Raw genomic sequence first — 17,250 nt, 5'->3', positions numbered from 1 at the left:
GAGAGTAAAGCCAGAGCCCACAGAATGGAGAAAAAATTGTAAATCATATATCCCACGAGAGACTTTATAAGGAACGCTTAAAAATAATAAAAAGACAAATAACCCAATTTTTTTATTTACAGTGAATTTTATTACAGTACATGTTTATTATTTCTGTTAATCAATCAGGGATCTGCTTTAAGTTACAGTGGGAAACTAGGGTTACCCAGCTCAATGTTAAAGCCATTGAAATACGTTTTAAATGGGTAGGAGTTATATAATCAATAAAGTTGTTATTTTAAAAAAGTAGATGGATGAACATACGATAACTATGGGCCTGGAAAGGCTGGGATTTGGGAATTGCCTGTGCAAAGACCCTGTAGCTGGGAGCTTCTGTTTAAGAAAGCGAAGGAGACCATGTATCAGGGGCTCATAAGGCAAAAGAGAAAAGAGGGGAGAAAGGGGCTGCAGAACCCTAGAATTGGCTACCTAGGGCCTCAAGGGCTCAGGAGAGAGGCAGAGTGGGACCCTCACAGCAGTGGTAGGCCATGGCACACCATGCACCATGCCTACTTGGCTATCCTGTGCTTCCCCTCTTCCTGGTTTTGCCCATCTGCCTGGGGACCCCAGGATATGAGTCTGGAGCAAGGGATCTCTGGTCAGAAGTCCCTGCAGAGGTTCAGGCCATTTGCTGTGTGACTAGGCCAGGTGAATACCTCTCTCTTAGCTCTGCATCTGATAGATGGCTCTCTTTGCTCTTCCTGTCTCCCAGGGCCCTGGTAATTAGAAGAGTCATGGTATGGTGTCCAGCATTTTGTAAAGAAAGGTTGAAGGTTGTGATCTATCTGCTGCCAGCCACCTTCTTCCTGCATTCCAGGTGTGAATACGGCTGTACACCCGGCTTTGAGTCCACAGCTTTTGCTGCCACTGAGCTGGTTCACATCCTGATATTAGAGAAGCATCTCTCAAGCCTGTGGGCCACTCCTCCCAATGCCTGGACCCTGATGGTGTCAGGGAGTAGAAGAGCTGAGAGCCTGTGGCTGGATCTACTCTCAGGACCTGAGGAGTTGGACAGTGGGGCAGGCCTGAAGTGGACACCTTGGAGAGGAGCAGAGTCTGGGCCTTGACAACTGCAGTCTGTTTGCTTGTGCTTTGAACAAACACTGAGGTGTCCTGTGCAAGCTGAGAGATCATTCCAGCCTAATACCAGCTCTGGATTAGAAGAGATGGCTGAAGCCCAGAGGGGAGCCTTACATAAGGCCACATGGTCAAGCGACAAGAGTTGGGGGCGGGGGTCTTCTGGTCCAACCTCTACACTGCACACAAAACAGGACAGACCACACTGAGCCAAAGCCCATGGAGCTCAGCAACTCCACAATTACAGGGACAGGCCAGCCTGTAGGCAGAGGAGGGGTTGGTGACCTGTGATTGGCCACAAGGTTTCACTTGTCCCAACCCCAGGCGTCTTTTTCAGATGCTTTGGACATCTTTTCAAATGTCCCATTCCTTGTCTTAGTCATCCCAGCCAACATTCCCTTCTAATGGCCCCTGTCACTCTCTCTCCACTCCTTACCTTGGCCCCCCAGCCCAATTCCTGACCTGGAGCCTACATTTCCAGGGCCAGGGCTGAGCCCAGAGGCCAGCCATCATGCTTGATGTGTCCTAAACAGAGCCGTTGCCTGACCCTGTTCTACCTCGCCGTTCTCTGGTGTCCATCACAGATCGGCACCATCACCCCCTCTGTGCCCGAGCCAAAAACCAGGGGTGGGGAGCTCATCTGCCTCCATCTCCCCCTTCTCAAGGTCATTCCTTCCTCTCTGACAAGGCTCTTCCCTGCCCCCACCTTTGATTGGGTTTACCCAATTGGGAAGCATCCTCACAGCATTCCAGCCTCCCACCCTCCACCACCATTCTAACCTCCCCACAGTAGACAAAGATCTCTTTTGGACACACAATTCTGATCCCAATCCTCCTCCCCTCAGAATCCTTCCATGACTCCCCATTACCTCAGAGCAGAGCCCAAACTCCTCCACATGGTGCTGAAGGTCCTTTGTGGTGCTGAGGTTCCTCCTGTTACTGCCCTAAGGAGCCACCATGCTCCAGCAGCATCCACGGTACCATTTCCCACCCTCAGGCTGTGTCTGTCCCCCTGCTCCCTCTGCCCAAGGCTCTTTTATCCTCTCTCTGGTCTGCCTGGAAAAACGTTCCTCATTCCTCAAGGATCATGTCCACCAGAGTCCCCCAGATGGTGGCACTGAGACGCTCCGAATGTCTTGAATCCCCCCTCCCACTGTGGCACCCTGTTCTTGACTGAATGCCTGTGACACTGAATGTACAGCCCCTCCCCAGCCTGGGGCCCTCGGTCCAGGACCAGGGCTTATTTGAATCAGGAAGAAGGTATGTAAGGAAGGAATGGAGGGAGGGAAGAAAAAGGAAGACATTTATTTGAGGTGCAGCTTACATATATCCTCACCCAGGAAGACCCCCCCCCCAAATCATACCTGAGCTTGCATCTCTGTGTGGTACAGCTACAGGCTGACTCATGTCAGAGTCATTAGTGTCCCCACAGGATGTGTAATGTCAGAGCTGAAGGCCTTGAGGTCATTTCACAGATGGAGAGATGAGCGGACACCACTGAGTGTCACTCTTCAGACTGGGGCAGAACTGGGGCAGAACTGGGGCTGAAACTCAAGTCCTTTTAACTCCAAAGTTTGTGCTCTTTCCCCTGAGCATCCCCAGAAAAGAAGGCCCTGTTCTGAGTGCCTCAGTTGTACCTCTGGATCCTGAGAACGTACCTTGGGACAGCCTGCAGGGCAGCAGAACCAGGACGAACCTCACGTGACTTACAGGAGTCCTCAGCTCAACCCAAGTGCAACAGGACGACGGAGTGGGGTGAGATAAGGTGACTCAAAGCCCTTAGGAGTTCTGGGTGGGCAGGGCAGCAGGCCTTGGGCCTTCGTGAGGCATCCACTGAGCACCCAGCACTTCCTGTCCTTGTCTCTAAAGATCATCCAAGAGATCAGCCTGTGATTTGACCCTTCACCTCTGTGTTGGGTTCCCAGCTCCACTCTTCACTGGCCTGGTTTCCTCCTTGCAAAATGGAAGTAACACCACTGTTACTTTGTAGCATTACTACAAAGTGGCAATTAGAAGACTTAATCCAGAATCACTCTGAGGCCGCTGGCCCATGGGAGCATGAAAGGTATTGCTTATAGGTCACACGGGCACATCAGCCTGCATGCTATGCTTCTCTTGGCACATCTTGGCCAACATGACTTTGACAGAAGGTCTCCAGATTTGAGCACATGTTGATGCACAAGGAGGACCGAGGCCAGGCTCTCAGGTCTGCAGGGGAATGGGGGTGGGGTGGGGATCGTCCCCTGCATGTCTGCTTTGTGTCTTCCCAGGGCTGTGGTCACAGCTGGAGTGTTTACATTCCCAAGTACCCCAGACATGACTGATAAGGACGTCTCTGGTCTGCGAGCCTCCAGTGACTTAATCTCTCTAGATAGGACCAGGCTGCTGGCTGGGGGAGCGAAGGGAGCCTCCTGGTTTCTGAGCAGTCCTAGAGCCAGATCTCAGGTGCCGTGAGCCCACCTGGCTCTGGTGTGGCTTCCTCTCATTCCTCCCCAGGAACAGCAGCTCCAGCCTACCTTTCCCTCCCTTGCCCCATCTTTGAGCAGAGTCTGCAGAGTGCATCCAGCCTCACTCCCCCTGCTTCCCATATCTTGGTCAGTGTGCGAGCAGCCTGAGGGCAGGTCTTCCCCAGCAGGCACACAGAAGTGGGCCCCCCAGACTTCACATCCAGGCAGAATTCTCTTCCCAGGCTCTTGGAAAACCTGCTCCTCTTCCTCCTCCATCCCAGTCAGAGTCAGTGACATTGACATACATTGACATTATTGACCTTTTCTCTCTCCTAAGCCTCATGCACACATCACTGTATTTACTTAATGAATATTTGTCATGTGCTGGCATTTTATTAAAGCTCCAAGGCTCCTGAGAGGCACTTACTGTTAGATGTCCATTTGACATAAGGCAGATTTGTTTCTGAGGACTGGTGACTTGCCCAAAAGGCACACAACTGGGAGCAATAGAGCTGGGCCTTGTAGTTCAACCTGGAGGGCACAGAAGTGAGCAGGAGGACCAATGCAGCAGCCTGGGGTTGTAAACCAAGGAGGAGATCTCCTGTACCTGGCTGGGGGTGACCCTGCTGGCGGTAATGCAGAGGGCTGCAGAGGAAGAGAAGCGGTATCTTTGTTGCCTGAAACTGTATAACAATCCACATGAAACTTAGTGACTTGAAACAATACAATTTACTTTTTTCTCAAACCTGCATTTGGGCAGGGCTCAGGGGAAGAGTTGGCTTGCACTCCACTTGACGTTACCTGGGATGGTTTGAAGTCTGGGAGCTGGAGTCACTTGAAAGGCTGTTCAGTCATGTCCAGCAGTTGAAGCTGGCCATTGGCTAAGACCTTAGCTGGGGCCATTGGCCGTAGAACATCTGCAGAGGTCTCTTCATGAGGTTTGGGCTTCCTCACAGTATAGTGTCTGCAGACCCCTGGAAACTTACCATCTTTTATGATTTAGCTTAGGAAGTTATGCTATTTCACATCCAGTTATTGAGGCAGTCACAAAGGTGTGCCCAGTCTCAAGGGGAAGGGCAGTGGACTCCATCTCTTGACAGGGCATGATAAGTTCCCAGTGGCTAGACCTGGAAATACTCTGGAGCTAATTTTGGAAGATTATAACTTGCCATAGTGACCTCCTCTACTGGCCTGTCATTGATGGCCCTACTTTCCCTGGCCTGACAAGACACTTCTGGGTACTCCACCAACACTGCCTCTCTCCCCCAACTTTGGAAGCATGGCTCTAAGTGGTGGGAAAGACAGTGAATGGCTGTCTCCTGAGCACTTAGTGCATGCTGGGCCCTTCGTGGGGTACAGTAGGCCTGACTTCATTGGATCCCCACCATTATCCCCAACATCATTGTGGGCAACACAGCCCGTATTTTGTAGGTGAGGAAACGAACTGAGAAAGGTGAACTACTTACCAAGGCCACCAGGGGTCATGAGGGAGGCTGGGGTTTGAAGCTGGGTCTGTGTGGCCAGGTCTGTGTCCCTGTGTGCCAGCTGTCTGCAGTTCAAGGTAAGGAAGTCATGGCAAGGATGAAAGCTCCTTAACCTTGGGCAGATCACTTCATCTCTCTGAGCTTGGTTTCCTCATCTGTCCAATGGAGCCATAGCCTACGCCACAGATTTCAAACAAATGAAATAAAATCATCTTGGTTACAAGAGTCGCACAGCCTCTGGTGCATCATACACAGGCAAGGCCACCCCAGCCCCTTCCTCGGCAGGACCTGTGCTGCAGATGCCTGGGGAATGGGCCTTCTGCCATTCGCCAAGGAGGTGTCGCTTGCTTCCTGTTGGCTATTTTCAGGCCTGTGTGGGCAACCACAGAAGCACATGTGGGCTTTCCCAAGGCCTGGCCAGCCCCAGAAGAACAAGTAAACAGTTGTAAGGACAGAGAGTGGCATCTGAGGTCAGAGTGGACCTCACCTTCTTCCCGGCTTCTTGATGTTGACTTTGGGCAGTCAGGGGGCCTCAGCTTCCTCTGTAAGATGGGGTCACAGTGAGCACAACGGTAGCAGCTGTTTAGGCTGCTCACCTTTTGCCAGATGCTGGCCAGGCTGTCTTTTCACATGAGCTGAAGTCAGTCCCCTGGGAGGAAGGCTGGAAGAGGGGGCAGGAAGGGAACCAGGGCTGATGCTTTTAACCCTCTACCCCCACCTCCCAAACAGACTGGAAGGAAGCTCACAAGGATTAGCTAAGATTAGGGATGTGGATATGTTTTTTAAACTGAAAACTAGAATATAAACCCAACAAGCCAGGACACCTCAGGCCCGGGGTTAGCGCTGTCCTTGGACACTCATCCCGAGCCCTCCCCACCCCGGACCTCAGCCAGAGCACTTCCCATTTACTCACCTGCTTTCCATGTGAGCAGGGCTTGTGAGCTTTCATTCTGGCTCCACTATCAACAGCAAACTCCAAAGAGGCTCTGAAAGCCACTGAGACACGGCATACTAAAGACCAGCGTCCCCCAAAGCACATAGTGGGGACACCTTTGGTGGAGATTAGATCCTAGGCATCCCCATCCCTGTCACAAATCTGATCCTCAGCAGTGCTCTGGGAGCCTCTGTCTCATTCTCAGAGGGGCCCAAACCCTGGGCCCACACCTCCCTCCCTTAAACAGGGCCCTGACTTTCTTACTTTTTGGGTCCAGGAAACCACGTCCCTAGAAGAGCCACTAGCCATGTCTAGGACTCAGAAGCTCTGTAATTCCCCAAGAGGAAAAGAAAGAAAAGGGCAGCCAGGGTAGGTCTGTGTGTACAGACACAGAAAGCTACCTGTTTCCATAGGCACTCACACTGTGTGCCACACGTTCATACACACTTCCCTCGCACCAGTGCACATACTCGCAGGTCCCCAGCACACATGTTCACACAGGCACACACCCACACGCGCCACACCTGTTCATTTCCATGCATTCAGATGCACTTACTGAGTACATACATGCCTACACAAGCACACACCCCACACACTTAAATGGATTACCATAAATGCACAAGTATGTATTTGTGCAAAAAGTACAGACACACACAAACTCATGCATATTTACATATACCCAGTCTTCACACACTTCTGTACGAGAACATGTATTCAATACCTTCTCATTGTCAAAGCTCGTATACAAGCAGATGCCCTCGCAAACATGCGTGTGCCCATACAAACATGAGTATACGTATGTACCTCACTTGTATACATTCATACCCAATAACGACCAGCACAGATAATAAGCTTCTGTATGTGTATAACACCAGCACACACCCCAGACACCTGCACGTGCATGTGCAAATTCCTGTACACATGCCTCACCTCCACATGTACAAGCTCACCATCACTGCTGGCTGTGTGCACATACTGCTTTTGTAAGCAAGTCTGCAAAGAAGCAGACACAAATACCTAGTTCCTTTTCACCCGAAAACCTCCAGTCCCTGGGTGCATACCAACCTACCAACCACCATCCCTGAGGGGACACAGTAGAAAGTATGATCCAAGCTAACTTTTGCAAGACCAAAGGTGAGGGTTTTCCCACCTGCTACCTGGTTGAGTCAGGTATGAAACTTTGGGACATTCAAGTCAAATGTAAGAATTGCACATCTTTAGTTTACTCAGCAATGAATGAACCATAGCCTGGCCCCTGCTACACGCAGGCCTGGGTTGTGGGTTAGGGGTAGAGAGAGGAATGAACCCTGGGCCAGGCTGTGTGATTCACGGATGGGAGGAAGGGTAGAGGGTGGCATCTGTGGGAGAACAAGGCCAAGTCCCCAAAGACGTATTCTCTTGATGACCAACTGGGTCAACTGATCAGTTTTTCAAGTGTCCAATTTGCAGGAGTATACCAAACTTACTACATTTGCCATTCAGCCCCAAAGCATGCAGTGGTACGTTGGATAGAGGCTATTCTACTTTGTGGGCAAAGGAACCCTTTAAACAATAATGTTCAGATGGCCAAAAGTTAAGGGCCAGGCTGTTTCTTATTGTTTGTAAGTGGAGAGGGACTTTCTGTGGATCAGGATCATGGCCTTCTGGGAGCTCTGTAGCATGACAGGCTTTCTGAGACCACCTGATCCCAGGCACCATGTGACCTCTACCTGGGCTCTTCTGTGACTTGCCCTGTGCCCTTGGCCAAGTCTCTTCTCTCAGGCCTCAATCTCTTCACACACAAAGAGCTCTGCTTTAGAGCCTCGTTGACATTTGACGAGCCTCCTGTGAGGCAGTGTGGCTGCGTTCTGGGCCATGGCTACCAGAGAAGGTGCTGACTCTGTTACAGGTAGCCCAGCTCTGCTTGGAAGCCAAAGCTGTTGGATTGGTGCCTCTGTCTGAACCATGACATTTCTGGCCCCAGGCCGAGGGGCCTAGCATGCCTTGTAAGGGGAGCACGGGGCTGCAGAGGGCGGCCCGGCTAGCTTTCCTTTCCTGGTGATACGCGCCTAGCCTCATTTCCTTTTTCTGAAGGGAAAAAACCATTGACATCACACAGCTGGGTTTTCAGTGAGGCCAAATGAGCTCTGTGACTCCTTGCAGACGGGATGAGTGCTCACACAGGCTAGGTGCAAAGCTGTCCCTGGATAGGCTTGCAGAACCCCTGACCCTTACAGATGCAGCCCCCCCAAGTTGGGAGGGGCAAAGACATGGCCTGGATTCCACAGCAAGATAGCAGAGTCAGGTTTAGAACCCAGGCTCCCTCCCAGCTCAGGGCTGTAGATGGAGGAGGCTAATCTACTCCCTCCAACCATCTTAATAATGATGCCACATTCAACTAGTTGTCCAAGCCACAAACTGGCCTCTACCTGGACACCCTCTTCTTTGCAGCAAAACTCCCATCTGTCTGTGCCAGGCCACTTCCTGTCCTGCTCCAGGCCATGTCCAGCCTTTACACAGCTCCCCCCGCCCCCCCACCCCGACATATCCAGGCCTCTTCTGCCAGTCAATCATCTATCCAGCTACCTGGGTGACATTGCTAAAGCACAAAGTCCATAACGTCACTGTCCTGCTGCAACCGTTCCAGGGCTTCTTGGCTGGGCATTTGAGCCCCATCCCCACCCCCACCCTTGGTTCTCCCACTTTCTTCTCAGTCACTGGCCGTCCTATAGCCCCTTCACGCCCTCACTGCAGACATCACTGCCAGGCTTGATTGTGTACGGGTCCCTCTGCTAGGAACTCCACCCTCAGCCTGCACAACTCTTCACTGCTGGGGAAATGCAACACTTCTGGTCCCCCATACTGCCTCAGTCCTCTGACTGCTGGGATTACAGACCTGAACCACCATGCACAGTAGAAAGACATTTTCTTGTGGAAAACTGCAAGCTCATGGGGCTCAAATGGTAGAGCATCCCCTGAGCAAGTGTGAGGCCCTAAGTTCAAACCCCAGTGCCTCCAAATAAAAAAAAAAATTCAAGGATACACTAAAAATAGACTAGTACAAAGAATCCCATGTATTCCTCAGCGAATTTCCACTTGAACCACTTTATATCTCCTGACTCCTTCCCTAATGGATTATTTGGAGCAAATCCATCAAGTAATTTTATCCAGAAATAATGCAGTCTGTATTTCTAAAAGAAAAAGGTGTGATTGGAACAGCATTCTCCTACCTTGATTTTTAATAATAGTGTTTTCTCATCCAACAGTGCTTAATTTCTCCAACTGTCTCAAAAAAGAACTTGTAAAGTTGGTTTGTTCAGAATTATGATCCAAACGAGGTCACCACACTGCATTTGGTTGTTTGTTCCATGTGGTTTTCTGGACTTTTCTGCTGCATCTCCTGTGGTGTCATTTAACATTTTCTTTAGTCTCCTGTCTTTCCTATAAATTGGTGGTTAGATCTCAAGACTTGACTGGATTCACACTTGAAGTTTTAGCAAGAATAGTTCGTAGAGGACTCACAAGTGTCCTTTCCTCAGAAGGCCGTGATATCTGCAATGTTTGACCCTTCTCGTGCTTTTAGAGGCCTTTGACGATCTTTGCGTACTATGTTTTCATTAGGTGTTTGTAAAACAATGATGCTCTCTACAGAGAGAAACTTCCCTCGTCTACGCTTTGGTTTCTCTGGGGTACAGTTTGTTCAGGAAAAGCAGATTAAAAGATTAAATGCCTCATGCTTTATTATTTATATTATCAGTTTTCAGACAATCTGTTGATTCTCTACCGTTCTCCAAAGGTGACCAGCAAAAGTTTTTTGTTGCTAAGCTCTGGAGGCTTTGGAGGGGGTTACCATTATCTTTATTTTTAACACATTTGATAGGCGTCAATCCATTGTGGGTTTGCTATCACTCGCGTTACTCCGTCTTTGACCCAGGAAGAGCAAAGACGATTGGCTTTTGAGTGGTTTTGACCGGACCTCACCCTTGTAGCATCTCATATCTTTTTGACTTTCTGGTATGAAAAAATACCCAGGATTGTTTTGCGCATCTTCTGCTGAGACCAAGAATCAGTTACTTTTCTACGAGGCTCGGGCTCTTTTTTAATGAGAAATGGTATTTTAGAGACCACAGATCTGGGTGCTCCAGGAGCTCAGTACTATTTGGCCGGTCTCACTTCTAGAACTTTTCACTATGCAGAGCTGGGAATTTTTTTTTTTCTCAAGAAAACACACATCAAAAGTTCATATGTCTTAAATAAAACCTATAGTTACAAGACTTTTACTTAAGATCTTTGATTTTTAAACTTGTTTTTCTTTTCTCTATGCAGAAAATCTGGCTTAACAACATTGACAGGATTATGGACTCATTTGTCCTACATTTATTTGTTTATCTATTTGGATTTGGCAGTACTGGGTTTGAGCGCAGGGTCTCCCACTTGCTAGGCAGGTGCGCTACCACTTGAACCAAGTCCCAGCCCAAATTTTTCCTACTTTCTACATATACATATTATAAAAATTTCAGAGTAATGATACCAGTAATATTACTAACAATAGCAAGTGAAAACCCTTTCCAATTTGTCCTTAGTGGGTAATATCCTTTTAGTCAAGTTGCAGCCAACTCACCAGGTCTCTAAATCACTTGAAATAGTTCAACTCAGCACTTACAGCTACCAACTCAACACATAGATTCATTTGTTTCATTTTGCAGTTGATTTGGGGGAGGGGGAGGATTGCTTTTGGTTTTTATTTTGATTTAATTTTTTTTTTGAAAAGTACCTGGTTCTAAAATTATTCTACAAAATGAGGTATTTTTCACAGAAGTCAAATTTCTGTTCTTTCATCCCTTCATTCTAGAAATCTCTCCTGAGTGCCTTGTTGTGTCAGGCCCTGTGCTGGGTACTGGGGACCCAAAAAGTGAGTCAAACCCCACTGAATCCCTCCTCCAATAGATAATATTTTTTTAATTTTAATTTTGTATATTTTAGCTGATTTTTTAATTAAAGAAAATGTGCATGTAGTTTTGTATCCCCTTTGATAAGTGATAATGTATTCTATACATTTCATCCCACTTTCCCATCTCAATTGATTTTGTACTCTGGAGATTGGGCCATCACAGCAAGTAAAGAGCTTCCTCTTCCCTTCATCAGCTAGTTGGCGTGGGTCAACTAGTCCCTACTAACAGATTGTTGAGTGGCTTCTAGATCTTACTTTTACAAAGAGTGCTGCCATGACTAGCTTTTTGCAGACATCTTAGTTTGCCAGTTGTATCTTTGGAAAGCTTCCTAGAAGTGAGATTACCAGGTCAAGGGTACACATAGTCATTTTGCTAGAAATTGCCAAATTCCCCTCCATACCGGGCAGGCTTGCACCATTTCATATTAGCACTGGACAGTAGGGGAGAGGGCCTATCTTCGTACAGTTTTGAAAACACTTTTGGCATCTCTCTCTGATTGTGGACAAGGTTTGACAACTCTTCCTATGCTTAGATTCAGATTCACTTTCGGGTTCCCAGTGCCCAGCACAGGGCCTGATACAGATGAGATCTGTAGGAGAGATTTCTAGAAAAAAGGAATGGAAGAACAGATGAACAAGCAAACCAGGAAATGAAGTCTTAAAGAGGGTGACTGACTTGCCCAAGGTCATGTGTCCAGTTTTCATCAGAGTCAGGACTAGAATTGATCTCATTTATTTCTCCTTGTCTAATTAAATTTTTCTGACTACAAAATGAATAGAAGTTTACAGCACAAAGTTTAGAAAGCACAAGAAATAATTTAATCTTCCCCCCCTCATCTTCGTGCATTTCTTTTTCACTTTGGAGTCTACTACACAATGGTTTTGTATTCTGTTATTTCTTACCTGACACTTTTCCATGTGTATTAGTCAGCTTTTGTCACTGTAACAAAATACCTGAGGCAAGTTACTTAAGAAGAAGAGGTTTACTAGCTTTCAGTTTGGGGGACAGAAAGCCTAAACAGCATGGGTCAGGCTCTGGCAAGGCTCCCATGGCAGATGGTGGACAGATGGTGACACACATGAGCCAGGAAGAATCACATCTCAAACAGGAAGCCAGAGAGCTGGGTGGGGCCAGGGTCAGGTTTTTATAACAAATGTTTCACAAGTAGTCACAGGAGAGTGGTCTTAATCCCTTCTGAGGGCATACTCCCGATTGACCCAAGGACCTCCCACTATGCCCCACCTCTTAGAAGTTCCATCTGCTCCTGTATCACCACCCTAGTGACCAAGCCTCCAACACACGAACCTTTCTGGGGCACAAGCAACATCCAAGCCATAGCACCCCACTAGTGATACTTCTTTGCAGTCATGATTTCAATGGCAACACCCCATTTCTCTATCCCAACCGTGTTAGTGTGTGTATCTTTTCTCTTACTGTTAGACTTCCAGATTATTCCCAGATTTTTGCTATTATAAATAAATTTCACCATGTTCATCTTTGTTCACATTCTGGACTTTTCCCCCTATGATCGATTCCTGGAAATGGAGCTCCTGGAATCCCAGCACTGCACTCCAAATTCAGGGTTTGTCTTGGCCACACTCAAAGGGGAGTATTGGTTAAGCTTTGCCCCCTGGGACTCCTCAGAGCCCCTGCCCTCACTTGGTTCTCAGTGCCTGTGATCACACCCACATCTGATCAGAAGAGGGGTTGAAACCCACCCAGGACAAGGAACCGGGATCTCCTAGCATTCGCCCTGAGCTTTGTGTCTTCCCAGGGCAAAGGACAGATCACCCGAGCCAACAAGAGAGAATCCCACGCAGGCTACAGGCACCTAGTGGAAGTGTAGGGTAGGCAGGGATACTGAGCAGATGTGGTCTGTGCTTTGTAAGCCCTCATGGGGCAAATGCTGGGGTCAAACCCTCCCACCCTGGGAAGGGCTCTGTGATAGACTCCACCATAGCACCATTGACAGGTGGAGGGTTAGAAAGGCCGGCTGGAGGAAACAAGAGCTGAGTGCAGTGGTAAGAGCACGGGTCTTGCTTGACAGGTGAGGTGGGGCAGGGGCCTATCACAAGCGCTTTCCAAGCCAGGCCAGGGATCCTGAGTCTTGTCTTATGGGCAGTGAGGCAGGGGTGCGGCAGTCAGGCTTGCACTGGGGACAATCCCTCTGGTTGCTGGGGGGAAGGGTAGGATTACAGATGGGAACTGGGCAAACTTAGAAAGAGGCCATCACTCAGTCCAGAGACCATGATATCTGAATCAGAGCAGTGGCACCAGAGATAGAAAAGGACAGAAATGTGTGACATCAGATATACAGAAAAGATTATGTCAACTGTAGTGAGGGGGGACAGGGCCTGAACCAGGACGTAAGATACCTGAATTCCAGTCCTTGCTCAGTGTGACCTGGGACAGGTCTCTTGCCTATAACCAGGCCTCAGTTTCCACTTTTGTACACCAAAGAGGTTGTACTAGGTCACCTCAAGGGTCCTTATAGATGTCTTGAAAACTCTGTGATCCTAAGGCTATAAAGTAGTGAGGTTCACAGAGGGAAGATGAGGGGAAAAAAAACAGAGGCTGACCCAAGGAAGCAGTCAGGGCTGAGGGGGTCGGGGTCCTGGCTCTCTGTCTCCCTGCCACATCAATCCTGCAGCATTAATGTCAGAGGGGTGGCCTGGGCCCAGGCCAGAGGCCAGCTGCAGGGAGGTACGAATTGTCTCTGGCCAAAAGAATAGAGAGGAAAGAATGCAGAGCTGTGAACAAGTTGTGGGCTCTGGCAGGCTGCCCAGGGGTTTTGCAATCTCCCTCCAGTGAGCTGCTGGTGGGGAGGGGATGCCCCCTCTTGCATCTGCAAGAAGATGGAGGCATCAAGATACTCTGGCTGCAAGGAAGAGCAAACCCTGCCTCCCATGGGCTAACCAAAGCAAGGAGAGGCACCCCTTCCCCTGCAGCAAGCCTCTCAGAGCAGTTCCTAGCCCTGCCACTTGTCAATGGCACAGGCTTTTCTATTCTCTTCCACCTCAGTGGGCTCCCCTGTAGCCCGTGACTACTGTCACTCTCCTCGGGCTTGAGAGATGGCCTTCCGTGGTGATGGGGACCCAAGCTTCCTGTGAATGTCCAGCAGGAGAGAGCCAGAGAGGGTGCCTTTCCCAGCCTGGATTTAGCCGTTTTCTTTGGTCTGAATGGGACAACTTGACTCATATTTCTGACCAATCACAATCTTCCCCGGAATGCTTGGCTTAGATTAATTTGGATCTAGTGCTAAACCTGGGAGTGGGGAGAACCCCCAACCAAAATGGGGCTGTCTGAGGAAGGGAGAGAATTGATGCTAGATGAGCAGTCTGGACGTCCACAAGCCCATGACCCTTAGGGGCTCCTTGACTCATCTGCTCTGAATAACCTAGGGTCAGCAGGACAGCCTCATCTTCAGGTCACCAAGGAGGACTCTGAGGCACAGAAAAGGGGACACTTGCTTGGGTAAGTAGCAAAGCCTAAACTGAGAAAAATGAGTCTACAGCAAACAAACTGAGCCTAAGCTGGCCTCCAGCTCCCGAGGGGCTCCCTCAGGCAAGCTGCCACCTCTTCTGGGCTCCCATGGCCCTGCCACTAGGGCCCTCTCTGCCACCAGCCCTAGCAGGGGCGCACTCACTCATCACGAGGCTTTCCAAGACCTGCCAGAGCCTGACCACAGGATCCAAGGGCCTGGGTTTGAATCTTGACTTTGAGCTTCTGGGTCCTCTTCTGTCAGATGAGACCATGAACCCCACTTTTAGTACCTATTTGCATAACTGTAGAAGGAATCTAATGAAATGAAGAGATGGTGTCTTGCTAACTGTGAAGTGCTGGGAGCAATCAGGTTTCCCTTTTCTTGGTAGAAAAGGGCTTCATCTATGCCGAGCACTAGAAGACCCCAGGCAGCAGGCAGCCAGGGGGAAGCAGAGGACAGCTAGACATGGACTCATTAAAATGCACATGCAAAAAAAAAATAATCAAATGCTTACTTTGAATCCACCCAGTAACAGATGAGATGTGTTCACAGAGGCCTGGTGACTTGTTCAAGGTCACACAGGACTAGAACCCAGCCTCTGGTTCTCAGCCCTGTCTCCTGCACCAGGCCCCTGGGGTTGAGTGAGGTCTATCTCCCCAGCCTGGGGCATGGAGAAGGCACAGCTGCCATATGGTCTGTGCCTGCCAGCACATCCCCACATTTCTCGGGGGGCCATTCTTCAGGGGTTCACTGAGGCGAGGCCATACTTCCCCTTGGGCGGCTTCCTGTTTTGGCCAAACAATGACTCTTGCTGGGACCTGGTGCCAGCTGGCTGCAGCTGTTGCCAACGCCTTGACTTGTTGTGTGTAGGAGAAGAGAGGTCCTGGCCCCCAGGGATGGATGGCTGGCCTCCTCACACTCTGATGTCGCCTTTGAGCCCCACTGAATTCAGTCACTCCTTCATGTCCTGGTCACACACACAAGCATCTGGTTCTGTCTTGGTACTCAGAACAAGAGACTGATAAGAAATTCTTCATTAATTCTGCACCCACAAGGAGCAGGGCCTGGTACTAGGCACAAGGGATACAGACATCAATGAGATACACCCCAAAACTCGCTGACTGGTTCCTGTTTGCCCTCCCCCTACCTTGTAAAAGCTCAGTTTGTCCCCAGTCATTTAGCACAAGAAGTTCTGTTCTGAAGTTTAGGACACATGGGGAAAGGCTTTTAAGGGGGAGGATAAAAATAATAAAGACGACATTTTTATGGTGACTTGTTTTTAAATGGGTGAGGAAACCAAAAGTTTGGATATGAAAACAATCTGACCTAAGATAGGTATGGAGCTGGGATCTAACACTGGCCCTCAGACTCTGAATCTTGCACTCCAGGATACTTCAAAAAGCAGCCAATCTAACTGAGAGCCAAGCAAGATTGGGGATGCTGGGAGTCTGAGGTATGGGGTTATCCATGGGTCCCTGGACTGGGGGTAATTGCTGCTTAATAAAATATACAGAGAGGCCAATGAAGGGAGGGTTTGGAGAGTCCACTGTGTGTTGGCACACAGAGGTCTCCATTCACCTCTCCAGATGAGCAAGTGAGGCCCTTGGAAGAGCCCTCTGCTGAGCTGGCTGGACCCTCATCCAGGGTCCAAGCTGTGCTTCATTCTCCTTTTGTCCCCAGACTCAGTCTGCCAAAGGTCCTCTGTGCCAATTGCCCACTGTTAGGTTTGATCAGTAGGCAGCTGTGGTAGGACAGCAAAAAGCAGGAGACAGAGGTGGGAGTGCTTGGTCTCTTGTTCCTCCCTGCACACTGGCAGCTGCTGCATTCTGGGACTGTGACCCTCATTACCAGGTGGGCTGCTGTAAGACGCCGTGTCTGCCCCTTGCTCTGCGGGCCTGCCATGGTAACAGTTTCTGGTCTTTGTGAGTTGAGTCTCTTTCTAAGTGTGTTCCCTTATCCCTGCTCCCCAGCTCCCTTTGCCCTGCCCTCACCTCCATTCACCTCTCCAGCCAATCCCTCGGGGAGCCCTGTGTCTTGCTGGAGTCCTTCCTATGGCACCACAGCCAGGTCTCTGAGCCAGGACTTCCCTTGTCCCCCTATCTCCAGTGTCACCCATCCACCCACTGGAGACAGGACAGTGACTTGGCAAGATCCACTTCCCCTTGAGCCTCTGGAATTGTTTTGGGGCTGGCGCTGCTGTGGAGACAATGACAGGGAGATTCCTGCCATGTGCCCCTCTTCTAGGACAGTCTGTTCCTTCAGCCTGGGAGTCTGGGGGATCATAGTGTCCTGTCTAGCATCTTGAAGAGCCATGGTAGCCCCCAGGCTTGTCTGCCTCTCACCTCTAAGTTGGGGGTGAGGAAGGCGAGAGAGACCAGGGACGAGCAGAGGCAGAGGCTCTCATGGTGAGCTGCAGAAGGAACAGGACAGGAGTTGGGACAAAACCAAAGTCACTAGGTGCATGTCTTCCAAATCTGCTTCAAGCCTCATTTCCCTCCTGAGCACCTTGTACAGACTTCCATGGTGCTCCCTAGACCTTGGCAATCCATGACAAACTGACATTAACACGCTTCACTCCTCCCTACTCCTCAGCCATGATCACTCCATCCCAGAACCCCATTAGAAGTCTGGTGTCAGCTCAATCACCTTCCCTGCTCTCAGCCCCTGACCTCATGCTGGCCTTCACCAAGTTCTGAGCTCTGTGCTACTCTTCTCACCAGGCCATCACCACCTGGGGAGGGCTCATCATGTACGCTCAATTATGGCAGTGGCTTCCTCACTGGGCTCCCTGATCCCAGTCTGGATCCATCCAATCCAGTCTCCACTGGCAGCCACAGCTGCAAGTCCCTACTAC

The sequence above is a fragment of the Castor canadensis genome, chromosome 1, assembly GCF_047511655.1.
Source record: "Castor canadensis chromosome 1, mCasCan1.hap1v2, whole genome shotgun sequence".
In the NCBI taxonomy this organism is placed as follows: Eukaryota; Metazoa; Chordata; class Mammalia; order Rodentia; family Castoridae; genus Castor; species Castor canadensis.
The sequence above is the reverse complement of the archived record's forward strand: the minus strand, read 5'-3'. Positions refer to the sequence as shown.